Raw genomic sequence first — 13,799 nt, 5'->3', positions numbered from 1 at the left:
GGGCGAGTGTGTTGTCTGGTTGTTTGTTGCTGTGTGCTTGCTTACCGTGTGCCTGCTGGATTGACGATTATAGTGAGGGGTGTATGGGGGGCTGCATGCTGAACCCAGTGACCTCCTAGGCAAGGCTGAGCACTTCCTAATGAGGCTCTATCCTGCCATCCTTTGATTCATAATCCCTTCAGGAGCCCTTGACCAGGGGGTGGGGCTAACGCAGGGAGAACAAGGGTTTAAAAAGCCATCTTGTAAGCGACCAGAGGAGCCAGCGAACAGGAACAGCAAACGGGAGTTCTGGGAGGGAGTAAGAGAGCCAGATACACCTAACAAACATTCTCTAAACGCAGGCCAACGAACACCAGAAAAAAACCAAAATTCATTCATCCACAACAACAACAAAAACCAACCAAACACCCCACCCACATCTGCAGGAGTGAAAATAATGCAGGCAGAAGTCCAGCAGCAGCGTGGGGGCTATCCAGTTTATTCCACTGGATGCAACAGGTATGATTTACCTGCCTTGTGGGCAGGTGGCATGTGTGTGCACATTTGATGTAAGCAGCACACTGTTCTCAGAGTTTGAGTATGGGCTGTGGAGACCAGAGGGGAGCGAAGGGAGACAGAAAGGTACACAACCAAGACTTTCCGGGACACAACAGAACGACCCCACCCCCATGTGATGGCCTCTGTGCTGTTGAGGAGGATGAAAGCCTTGGGAAAGGAGAACATCAAGTGGGAGCAGAGGGGGAACGATTCCATAGTTGGGACCCTCCTTCCAGATGATGTCATGGTATCCTCTTGAACCGAGGGTACCTCTGTGGCGGTGGAAGGAAACCAAGTTAGCAGGAAGACACAGGTAACAGTGGGGGATTCGATTATTAGAAATGCAGATAGTTGGGTTTGTGATGACCAGGAGACCTGCACGGTGAAGTGTCTGCAGGTGTGAAGGTTTCAAACCTCTCAAGACATCTAGACAGATGGATGTGCAGAACTGGGGAAGAGCCGGTGGTCGTGGTATATGTGTGTATCAATGACACAGGGAAAGATGTGCTAGAGACCAAATTTAGGCTGTTAGATAAGAGATTGAAGTTCAGGACCTCCATTGTAGCATTCTCCAACAGGCTTCCAGTTCCACGTGCAGGGCCAGTTACACAGGCAGAACTGCTGGGTCTCAATGTGTGGATGAGACGATGTTCAAAGGAAGGATTTAGGTTTATTAGGAACAGGGAACATTTTGGGAAAGGAGGAGCCTATATTGGACAGATGGGTTCTATCTTAACCAAAATGGAACCAGATTGGTGGCATGTAAAATTGAAAAGGTCATATAGGAGTTTTAAATGAAGGGCTGGGGGAAGCCAACAGGTGCATAGTTTGGACAGACACATTCAATAGGGGACAATTTATTAAAAGGGAAACTCTATATCCTAGTAAAGTGAAGAGGATAGAAGTTATAAAGTAAAGGTAGGAGCTGAAGAGAAACAAACGAACAAGAGTTTCATTCAATCATATAACAAAGGCAAACAGCTAAATACTGATACATTTTACAAGTGATTGTACGCAAATGCAAGAAGTTTAAATACTAAAATGGGTGAACTTGAGTGCCTGGTATTAAATGAGGATATTGATATGATAGGCATCATAGAAATTTTGTGGAACGATGGTGACCAATGGGACACGGTAATATGATGGTACAAAATACATAGGAATGACAGTAGGTCATACTGGTGGGGGAGCACACTGTATGTGAAAGAAAGCTTAGAGTCAAATGTAATAAAAATCTTAAATGAATCAAACTGTACCATAGAATCTCTGTGGATAGAAATTCCATGCTTGAATAATAAGAGTATAGCAGTAGAAATATACTACCCATCACCAGACCATGATGGTGATAGTGATTGTGAAATGCTCCAGGAGATTAGAGGGGTCACAAAGACAGAAAACCCAATAATAATGGGGGATTTCAACTATCCCCATATTGACTGGGCACGTCACCTCAGGATGGGATGCAGAGATAAACTTTAGAGACATCACTAATGACTGCTTGGAGAAACTAGTCCTGGGACCCACACACGGAGAGGCAATTCTTAATTTAGTCCTAAGTGGCAACACAGGGTTTGGTCTGAGGGATGAATATAGCTGAACCACTCGGTAAAAGCAATGACCGTAATTAATTAAATTTAACATCCTGGAGGGGAGTAGGGTGGGGGGGAGAATACCAAAAAATATCAAAGAAAGCCACCACAGTAGCATTTAACTTCAAAAAAGTGAACTACACAAAAAGGAAGAGGCTAATTAAATGGAAATTAAAAGGAACAGTCTCAAGAGGGAAATGCCTGCAAGCTGCATGGAAACCAGTTTAAACCAGCATAAAAGAGGTTCAAACTATATGCATATCCCAAACAAAACAAAAATAGCAAGAGGACCAATAAAATATCACCGTGGATAAATAACAGAGGAAAAGGTATGGTTAGAGACAAAAAGACATCTTTTAAAAATCAGAAGTAAAATCCTACTGAGAACATAAGAACAGCCATACAGGGTCAGAGCAAAGATCCATCTAGCCCAGTATCCTTTCTTCCGGCAGTGGCCAATGCCAGGTGCCCCAGAGGGAATGAACAGAGCAGGTAATCATCAAGTGATCCATCCCCTGTATCCCATTCCCAGCTTCTGGCAAACAGAGGCTAGGGACACCATCGCTGCTTATCCTGGCTAATAGCCATTGATGGACCTATGCTCCACGAATTTATCTAGTTCTTTTTTTAACCCTGTTATAGTCTTGGTCTTCACAACATCTTTTGGCAAGGAGTACCACAGTATGACTGTGCGTTCTGTGAAAAAATACTTCCTTTTGTTTGTTTTAAACCTGCTGCCTATTAATTTCATTTGGTGGCCCCTAGTTCTTGTGTTATGAGGAGAAGCAAATAACACTTCCTTATTTACTTTCTCCACATCAGTCATGATTTTATAGACCTCTATCATATCCCCCCCTTAGTCGTCTCTTTTCCAAACTGAAAAGTCCCAGTCTTATTAAGCTCTCCTCATACAGCAGCTATTCCATACCCCTAATCATTTTTGTTGCCCTTTTCTGAACCCTTTTCCAGTTCCAATACATCTTTTTTGAGATGGGGCAACCACATCTGCATGCAGTATTCAAGATGTGGGCATACCATGGATGTATATAGAGGCAATATGATATTTTCTGTTTTATCTATCCTTTTCTTAATGATTCCCAACATTTTGTTCGCTTTTTTGACTGCCACTGCATATTGAGTGGATGTTTTCAGAGAACTATCCACAATGACTCCAAGATCTCTTTCTTGAGTGGTAACAGCTAATTTAGACCCCATCATTTTATATGTATAGTTGGGATTATGTTTTTCAATGTGCATTACTTTGCATTTATCAGCATTGAGTTTCATCTGCCATTTTGTTGCCCAATCACCCAGTTTTGAGAGATCCTTTTGTAGCTCTTCACAGTCTGCCTGGGACTTAACTATCTTGAGTAATTTTGTATCATCTGCAAATTTTGCCACCTCAATGTTTACCCCTTTTTCCAGATCATTTATGATTATGTTGAATAGGACTGGTCCCAGTACAGACCTGGGGGACACCACTATTTACCTCTCTCCATTCTGAAAACTGACCATTTATTCCTACCCTTTGTTTCCTATGGTTTCAACCAGTTTGACTGGTATTGAAGTTAGACTTACTGGGCTGTACCACTTAAAAAAGAGATATTGGCATCACTGTGGATAGTTCTCAATGTGCAGCAGCTGTCAAAAAACAAACAACAACGCCAGGAACCATGGTGCGCCTACATGTTGAGTACTTTGTCCAGGATATACTGGAACTGGAGAAAGTTCTGAGAAAGGTAACAAAGATGATCAAGGGTATGGAATGGCTTCCAAATGAGGAAAGACTAAAAATATCAAGGTGGTTCAGTTTGGAAAAGAGATGACTAAGGGGGATATGATAGAGGTCTATAAAATCATGAAAGGTGTGGAGAAAGTGAATAAGGAAGTGTTATGTACCCCTTCATTTAACACAAGAACCCATGAACACCAATTAAATTAATAGGCCACAGGTTTAAAACAAACAAAAGAATGTGCATTGTGAAGATGTACTATCAACCTGTGGACTGCCAGGAAATGTTGTGAAGGCCAAAAGCATAAGTGGGTTCAAAAAAGAATGAGGTAAGTTCATGCAGGATAGGTCCATCAATGGCTATTAGCCAAGATGGTCAGCAATGCAATCCTATGTTCTGGGTATCCCTAAACCTCTGATTGCCAGAAGCTGGGACTGGATGATAAGAGGATGGATCACTTGATAAACGACTCTGTTTTGTTCATTCTCTCTGAAGCATTTCGCAACGGCCTCTGCAGAAGGCAAGATACTGGACTAGACGGACCATTGGTCTGACCCAGCATGGCCCTTCTTATGTTAACTTCTGTTGGTGCAATAAATGTACCTACTGTAGTTGCAGGGCCGCCTGTGGGGGGTGAGTGGGACAATTTGCCGCAGGGGCCCCCACTAGAGTTTTTCAGAGCCCCTGGAGCAGGGTCCTTCACTCGCTCCGGGGGCCCCCGGAGCTTCTTCTGCTCCAGTTCTTCAGCGGCAATTCGGCGGCAGGGGGTCCTTCCACTCCGGGACCTGCCACCGAAGTGCCGGGTCTTCGGTGGCAATTCAGCAGCAGGGGCCCTGAATCCTCTGGGTGGCCCTGTGTAGTTGCAAACAACGAAGGTGCTTGTAAGACTAATGAGCAGTGACACAAAGCACCACTTTACAAATCAAAAGGATGAGGGTCTCTGGCTCTGACACTTTAGAACCATAGATCTTTGCAATCCAATGTTAATTTGTTTGCATTTTATTTCTGGAAAGTACTGTATATTAACACTATTTATATATAAAAATTAAAAGGGCCAATATTTGAACACTCACTGTAATGAATCCTTGTGCTGTAGGCAAGAGATACAATAACAGGAACCTAATACACACCTTATCCAAGACTAGAAACCCAGTCCTTAAGCTCCAAAAATAAAGGTCTGTATCTGTGCTAAAAGAAGAATTTTCCACAGCTAGCAGGGGCAACAGCTGTAAGGCAACCTCACATACAAATCCAGTACATTATGATGACTCCGCAATCAATATCATGGGCCATGTGCAAAGTAATAACAGAAATACCCAGTGCTGTCTCTAGTATTGCTCAAAATGTTGCTGGCACCTTTCATCAAGGTTTGGAATGATAAGAAGCTACCACAATATAACTTTGCTTTTTAAATATACCTTAGAATATTGATACTTTCTCCATTTTCTTTGGGCTTCTCCAACCCTTCCCTTTCTTAAATCAAAGAAAAACAAACAAACAAACAAAAAACCCTCCAAACCTGTTGAGGTTTATAATCCATCAGGTTAGTGTTACTAATAGCAGACAGACCATCCCAGGGGCTCCATCACAGATTGGTTTGAGGAATTTGCCCCTGCTGAGACTAGAACTAAAAACTCTCAAATCCAAAAGCATCCACGCTACAAAGTCATCTAGAGGAGGATTAGAATGCAGCAGTATATGTTTTCATCCTCTTTCAAGGCATCTACTCCAGTCATTAGGAGGTGATACAACTAAAAACTGCACTAAAACTCACATATGTTAAACAATAAGGACCAGTGCAGGGAGGTTGTGGTCTTAATTTAAGTTATTTTGCAAATTACTAAATGTTACTCCCAAGGGCATTCTGCACCAAAAAAATTTAAATTTTGAGCCAAAGTCTTAAAAAATTTATTCAAATTTTGTTTGTCAAATAAATGTGGAGGCTCTAGCATGGCAATGGGGAGCACATGCCACTGACTGCACAGAGGTGGAAGATCACTGTGCAGTCCCCTTCCCCCCTGCTCCTGACACAGACTCAGCAACAAGGCGGCACCCAACCTCAACACAGCGCAAGGACCTTGCCTGTTCCAGGAACACCCCAGGGCCCTGCTCCTCTGTGTGGGCAGGTGTGGACAGCAAGGCAGTGTGACCAGGGGCGGCTCTAGACACCAGCGCGCCAAGCAGGCGCTTGGGGCGGCCGTTTCCCGGGGGGGCGGCATTTGGCTCCGGTGGAGCTCCCGCCGGCATGCCTGCGGCAGGTCCACCGGAGCCCGGGACGAGCGGACCTGCCGCAGGCATGAGTGCGGCGGGTCCCGTTTTCCCGCGGCTCCGGTTGAGCTCCCGCAGGCATGACTGCGGCAGGTCCGCTCGTCCCGGGCTCCGGTGGACCTGCCGCAGGCATGCCGGCAGGAGCTCAACCGGAGCCGCGGGAAGAGGGGACCCGCCACGGGACCGGGGAAGGGCGGCGCAGCGCTCCGCGCTGCTTGGGGCAGCCCGATTTCTAGAGCCGCCCCTGAGTGTGACGCTGTACTCCATATATGGTTTTATGGAAATGTGCTAATGAGTGTGACTATAATGTAACTGGAATATGCTTTATGCAAAAGGTCTCCTGTAAGGTATCACTACAAAGCTTATAATCTACTGAGTGTGTTCATCCTATTTGTATGAATGTATCATTCTTGCATCTAAAACTAGAAATATGAAGTATTACTCTGGGGTCCTATTGTAATTATGCAAAGTGTGGGCCATTAATGGTGGCTTAGGATCTTGATGGCTCCCATTAACTAGAACAATTGGTTGTAAATGGCTCTGTTTACTTGTAAGCCTTCCTGTGAGTCAGGCCAGAAAGAATGGAGGCTTGGGGTCTCACAGGACATGTGACCATATCACCTGGTACTGGAATCCATCTTAAAACTGATGTTTTTCCATTTAGAAGGAAGGGTGGGAACCCAGAGAGAGACAAAAGATTCCCGCCTTGTGCCAAAGATATAAAATGGGGTGGAACAGAACAAAGGGGGCTGTCAGTCATGAGAAATCCCCTAGTTACCACCTGAGATGGAACTAACAAGAACTGTACCAGAGGAAAGGATTGGGTCCAGACTAGGAAGGAGTCTAGTCTGTGAAAGAAGCTTATTGGAACATCTCTGAGGGTGAGATTTACTTCTACTCAGTTTCTGAAATGTATTAGGCTTAGACTTGTGTGTTTTGTTTTATTTTGCTTGGTAACTTACTTTGTTCTGTCTGTTATTACTTAAAACCACTTAAATCCTACTTTTTATACTTAATAAAATCACTTTTGTTTATTAATTAACCCAGACTAAGTGATTCATACCTGGGGGAGCAAACAGCTGTGCATATATCTCTATCTGTTATAGAAGCCGGACAATTTATGAGTTTATCCTGTATAAGCTTTATACAGAGAAAAATGGATTTATTTGGGGTTTGAATCCCATTGGGAGCGGAGTGCTGGAGATAGGTGACTTGCTGAGTAGTTTTTGGTTAAAGTCTGCAGTTTTGGGGGTGTGGACCAGACCTGGGTCTGTGTTGCAGCAGGCTAGCATGATTGGCTCAACAAGGCAGGTTCTGGAGTCCCAAGCTGGCAGTGGAAAACAGGCTCAGAGGTAATTCCAGCACGTCAGGTAACAGTCCCAAGGGGGTCTCTGTGACTGAACCTGTCACAGGCAGGATCCAAGCGTGGAGGAGTTTAACATGGGGGGATCCAGGTGTGGGTTGAGAGGGTTCTGTATGGGGCAATCTGGGTACGGGCAGCTCAGTGTGTGTCCGGGTGCAGGGGGATCTGGATGCACAGGGGCTTGTTGGAGGTTCTGGGTGCAACAGTAATGGGACTCTTCAGGGGAGTCCAGATGATGGTGGTTGGGGCTCAGCAGGAGCGGGGTCATCTAGATGCTGTGGGCATGGGGTGGAGATCTAGGTGCAACTGGTTGGGGCTCGGTGGGGTAGTCCAGGGTGCAGAGGAAGTGGGGCTCATGGGAGGAGGGTTCTGCATGTGTGTGGGGGGGGTGAGGCTGGGCAGAAGGGTCTGAGAATGAGGAGGTCTGGATGCATGGGGTTTGGGTGGATGGGGGAGCAGCTCCCTGTACAACAAACCCGCCCCCTGCAGCTGAAGAGTGATGGGTGCAGGAAGGGGGTGGGGGAGAGTTTGCAGAGCTTCCTGCAGCTGGGGGAGAAATCTTGGCGTGGATCTGAACAGGCCCCAGATGCCATGCGGGGGAAGAGGAAGTCCCATCCTTTCCAGCCCAGCTGTGAATAGCAGCAGAGCCAGGCAGAGGGTAGGAGCCACCAGCCAGGTTTTCTCTTCCCCAGTCCCGCCCCTTGCCCCACAGTGATTTACCTCTCTTCCCAGCAGTATGTTTCAGGTGCCCTGGGCAGCCGGCAGAGTCACGAGACCGCCCTTGTGGCTTCCCTTTGCAAAAAAAATGACTTTCTGACAGAGAAGCAGAGAAGCAAAAAAATTTGCAGAGGGACATAAATTCTGCACATGTGCCGAGTTGCAGAATTCCCCCAGGAGTAGTTAAATGTGCATGACTGTTGTGCTAATTAAGTCCACCAGCTATTGGTTAGACAGCCATCATACCATTTGCAATAACAGAATGAAAAACAGTCATGATATGCAGCATGTCATTAAAAAAAAATCTCATTTAAAAATCTAAATGTAGACGTAAGACCTCTCTTGGACATCACACTCTTCTACTTGCAGCTTTCCTTTGTAATGGGCCTGCTGAGACCCTGGATCCCCAAACTTTGGCAATTTCAGATTCTAACTTTATAGTTCTAAGTTATTTTTAACAAACATCTTATTCTGCTAAAAGTAAACGGATGACTAGCTGTGTGGGATGGCAAAAGTGAACAACTGGATTGTAAGTCTGTACAAAAGCAGGTTGTGTGCATCTAGCCAACCATTTTAACTCACTTTCGGGCCTCTCTCTTAACATGACACATTAAGTCAGAGACAGGCAGACAGAGAGCTAGCTGCGGTTAATCATTTCCTGCATGATTAATTTCCAAACCAAGAAAGAGGAAGGAACAAACAACAAACTGTTGAAAATAATATGGCACTTAAGGGGGAAAAAAACTGAAGTCGCCAGTCAAAACCGTTGATTGTCCCTCTCAAGACTTTCCTTATTCTGTGAAAAGGAGCCTAACTTCCAAAGTAGCACTGATTTGGGACTGTTAAAATCCCCAACTGCTTTTGCTAATGACAGAGAAAGGAAAACAAAAAGTGCTGCATTAGAGGAAACTGGGTAAGATGAGCCACAACTTTGGTAACGTAGCTACCGTCAGGCAGAGCAAGCCTAAGAGTTACAACATCACAGTTAAAAAACAACTCAGAACTAGAATTGATCTGAAAATGGGCTTTCCTCGCCCATGGACAATGTCAATGTACATAGAAAAAAAATCATTTTCATCTCAAATTTCCATGGAAAATTTTGATTTTTTTCAGCAAAAATTCAAATACAGATAAGTTGCCATGGTGCCTAGTGAATGCTGTAGTTCAGGTGCTTCGTGTCCCCATTCTCCTCTGTCGACCAGAGACTCTGGTCAATCTACATCTCCCACACAATGCATCGGTGGTCCTTCATGGTGAGAGAGCTGGCCAGGGAGCCTGGCACATAGAGGAGAATGGGGACACAGCTCCCATGAGGCACGAGGGCAGCATATCCAAATTGAAATATTTCCATCTTCAGGCAAAAACAATTGGTTTGGGGGCAAAATATAAAATAATCTTCCATGGAAATCATGTAGCTCAGTAAAGGGAAAGTGATAGTTTACCCTCAATAACTTTGTGCCTATTAACAACGTTTATATGCCTTTAAAAGGAAGTCTGTGGTCTAGCATTACTCTGTCCCACTTCTGCTGCAAGGCATACTGGACTTGTAGTCCAGAAGAACACTGGAGCATTAAAGGCTGTCACAGCAAAATATGCTGGAAAAGAGAGCAGAGTTAAAAAATACTACTATCCTGCACTACGGGGAATGCTGGGGAAGGAACAGGAGATGTAGACATTTTGCCTTTAAAAAGGCCTTGTAAAGAACTGGATAGATACAGAAAGGGAAGTTACCATGGACACAAGAGACACAGGGAAATTCTGGGGAGAAGACAATTCCAAATGGGGAAGTTCATTTATTCTGGGACTTTTGGGCTTTATTTGAAAGCAGAGGCAGTTCCCAAAGAGGGGTGGTATTGGCTGGCTGGAGACCTGATCCCAAACACGCCACCGCCTGTGTAAAAGCCCAGTATCACTGAAAGGCTAAGGAAGCAGCCTGAGCCAACAAAGTAAGAGAGGGATTGACACTCATACTGAGCATCTGCTTCCATTTCTGGGACCCAGCTCAGAGCTCCCCTTCTCTCACCCCTGTGCAGAGAACCAAACAAGGCCTATACACAAAACAGGGCTTAATGCGATTTAAATGGCCCAGGGGTCTTGTGTAGCCCTTTTGCATGGGAGTGAATTTCACCCTTACAAAACAGAACAATTCAGTACTGACCAGGGTAGACTGTTTCACACAACACTGGAGCTTTTACAGCCGTCCAAAAGAAGGGAGTAGGAAAGCAGGCTACTAGAGATCTTTAACAGCAGTGTGCGGGGAAGTCTTTGGTTTTGCATTTGCATATTTCTGATGTCAGGGTAAGTGTTTTTCCAGACCCAGTCAGACTGCAGAGAGACACGTTTCATTTCTTTCAGAGTCACAGCTTAAATTTTGAACAACATGACATTTTAATCTATGTTTTAATCCTTTTCCTCTTGCAAACAGCAACATGAACTGAGACACACAGAAACCACAGGTATTTGATGGTTTATGGACAGGCATAAAAAAACACAATAGGAAATAAAACTCAAAACTTTTGTTCTTGAAAAAAAATGCAAGAAGGGGTAGGACGTGTCTACATTCTTATGTATAGAGCAAGGTAGATTAGATATCCGTTCAAATAATCCAGGCATGCTATGGAGTCCAAACTCACCCTTCCTGGATGTTTATCCTTCAATTCAGGGATCGGCAACCTTTGACACGTGGCTCGCCAGGGTAAGCCCTCTGGCGGGCTGGGCCAGTTCGTTTACTTGCCATGTGTGCAGGTTTGGCCGATTGCAGCTCCCACCTGTGCTCCCAATGGGGGTGGCGGGAAGTGGCAGCCATCACATTCCTCGGCCCGTGCCACTTCCTGCCGCTCCCATTGGCCTGGGACGGCAAACCGCGGCCACTGGGAGCAATGATATGCCGAATCTGCGGACATGGCAGGTAAACAAACCGCCCAGCCCACCAGGGTGCTTACCTTGGTGAGCTGCATGCCAAAGGTTGCCGATTCCTGTTCTAAAAGCCCCCACAATAAGATAAAGTTCAGCTCATACTGGCCCCCGGCTCCTCTCAGATCTTCTCCTAGAGAATCAGACCCATTTCCTTTATAACTGTTGAGACAGCAGAACCCAGTGAACTCTTCCTGGTAACACTAACCCTAATTATCCTGCTGAAAAATTCCTTACTCTCTCCAAATCTCTCAAAAATTTCAATCTACTTAGTAACAAGTCACCCACAGGACCCCAGAACACATCCAATGAAACAAAGTACATTAGTTCAGAAGAAAGTAAAGGCTAAACAAAACTGCATGCAAAGAACCAGCATGAAAGTAGATATGTGCAAAGAGTGATAGCTGTCACCAGCACAGTAACATTTTATTAGTCCATAACAGTTGTTCCCCACTAGCCTGAGGCAACCAAGAATTCCATTGTGGAAATCCAGCAGAATTGTGTATGTGGAAAATTCCAGCTAAGTAAGATTGGCATGGTGCAGAATATTATAATCCAAGTATCGGTACTTTACAAGTCTGTGATGTGGAAGTCCATATCAGTCAATTTTCTGGAGTATGAGGAGACAATACATTGATATGTAGATAGCTAAAATTACATTTCATGTTCTAAATTACAGAGATATACATAGGGCCTGATCCTGCAAAGTAGTTAGCAACCATAACTCCCTGAAATCAGTGATGTAGGGCCTAATCCAACTCTCAGAGGCAATGGATAGACTCCCATTCACTGTAGTGGCAGTTTGCTCAGGCTCATGGCATGTTTAGGATCTTGAAGCTGGGGCTCAAAACGTTTGGGATCAGGTGCGCAAAGATAAGTGAGTTGTGTCACTCAGTTGTGATTGTGCACACAGATTGATAAGGCATCGAGTTATACATCTGCATGCACAACCACCACACTAACCTAAGGGAATGTACTAACCAGCAGCCACTGCTACTCCTTATTAGTAAAGGTATGTCTTGTGCTCCCTCAGTGCAGATTGTCTTGCTGGTGAGGAAAGGTGATGGCTGGAGGCCACACCCACAATCTGCTCAAATTAGGGTGACCAGATGTCCTGATTTTATAGGGACCATCCTGATTTTTGGGTCTTTTTCTTATACAGGCTCCTATTACACCCCACCGCCAGTCCCGATTTTTCACACTTGCTGTCTGGTCACCCTAGCTCAAATATAACCTCAGTGGCATTCAGCACAGCTGGCACCCCGCCGCTTGGGGTTGGGGAGAGCAACCTGCAACATGTGCTACCAGTTGCGTGGAAGGGCTGGGGTCAGGTGAAGAACTCCCTGTGACTTTCCCTCTGTGCTCCTGCACACCAGCAGTGATGATTTGGGCTTGTGAACTGATCTCATACTAAGTGAAGGCACGTGTTGGGCATACACCTGCATCTCTCATGCTCCCAGATAGCCACAGACTTCAAAAGGCAAAATCTACTAAATATAGATAACTGATAGAAACCAAATACAAGTTTATAAACAAAGCAAAATTTCAGTTAAAAATAAAGCTTTACCTATTGAAGTGCAAATTAGTCCAAATTACACCATTAATGTTTGCATGCTGAAAACTTTGTTTTTGGGGTTTTTTTTTGAAATAGCATTTTATCAAGTACCCTCCTCCCAAGAGAGCCTCTAAAAATAAAGTATGCCCTTGGGTAATTCTTTGGCCCACATTTATTTTTATAGAAGGAGTCAGAGGTCTGTATGCCACAGATGCTTGTGCATGTGCATGTAGACTGAATAACTGTATATGCACAGAGACGGGAGACACTATATCCCTGTGCATGAGCAGTTAAAGTAACTGTGCTTACACATATTTGCCCACATGAACTAAGTTTCTGCCCTTTAAAGTTTAGCCTCTTCTGGATTTTACATTTAATTTTATAGCACATTTTAAAATTTGAAGATGCTGCTATAGTTTCAGTAAATATTTTAGAACGTCCAACAATTTCAACAAATTTCCAGAAGTGGTTTTAAACCTAAAATTAAAGGGCGGAGGGAGAAGAGGAAGTTCCCACACAAAAGGCATCTAAAATAAAATTGAGGATCTGCTTTAATCTACTAAAGCAGAATTAAGGCTCAAACTGTCCACTGCTGACCCTGCAGTTCTTAGTTACGGTGGTTGGAGAGTCATCGCACATACAGTGTGAACTACAATACTCAACCAAAAAACAAACAAACAAAAACCCCCAACCCTCACAGGGTGACTCAAGTGCAAGGGTTTAATCTCAACTCTAAATATCTTGATCTAGATTTTTTGTTTGGAAGGAGTTGGTTTTAAAAACTGGACTCTGAACTTTACTAAAAATGAGTTCACTTCATCACCTAATTCCCTAGCAATATCAGCAATATCTGTAGGTGGCTCAAGCAAAACAAATGGCTCAGCTAACTCCAATTTAAATAGGTCTAGAGTAACAGTTGGTGTTTTTTAAATATTGGTCAAAAATACATATTACATACATGTGATTTAATTTAAAAAAGGTCCAAATAGCTTTTCACTGTTAAAATGTAGCTTTTATCCCATGTATTTCATTACCTGTATTATCTCATAGTCTTAATAAACATCTGGCAAATAGCTTAATTTAAAAAAGGTTTTGATGTCTATAAGAATAAAAATAGAAGACCA

General features: G+C 44.2%; 1 protein-coding gene across 5 annotated transcripts in view; it reads right to left on the bottom strand.

Moving 5' to 3' along the window:
• The window catches only part of WIPF1 (WAS/WASL interacting protein family member 1), a 75,114-nt gene that overhangs the window by 21,730 nt on the left and 39,585 nt on the right, over positions 1–13,799 (bottom strand). Inside the window, exon 1 of one of the 5 annotated variants that reach the window (XM_039495437.1) lies at positions 4,467–4,524. The exons of the other annotated variants lie outside the window; for them this stretch is intronic. The gene's annotated coding sequence lies outside the window, so the exon portion shown is untranslated. Of the gene's footprint in view, positions 1–4,466; positions 4,525–13,799 lie in introns of those variants that run through there. 5 annotated transcript variants of the gene reach the window in all.

The sequence above is a fragment of the Mauremys reevesii genome, linkage group 11, assembly GCF_016161935.1.
Source record: "Mauremys reevesii isolate NIE-2019 linkage group 11, ASM1616193v1, whole genome shotgun sequence".
NCBI lineage: Eukaryota > Metazoa > Chordata > Testudines > Geoemydidae > Mauremys > Mauremys reevesii.
Note: the sequence above shows the minus strand (reverse complement) of the source record. Positions and strands in the feature narration are given on the sequence as shown.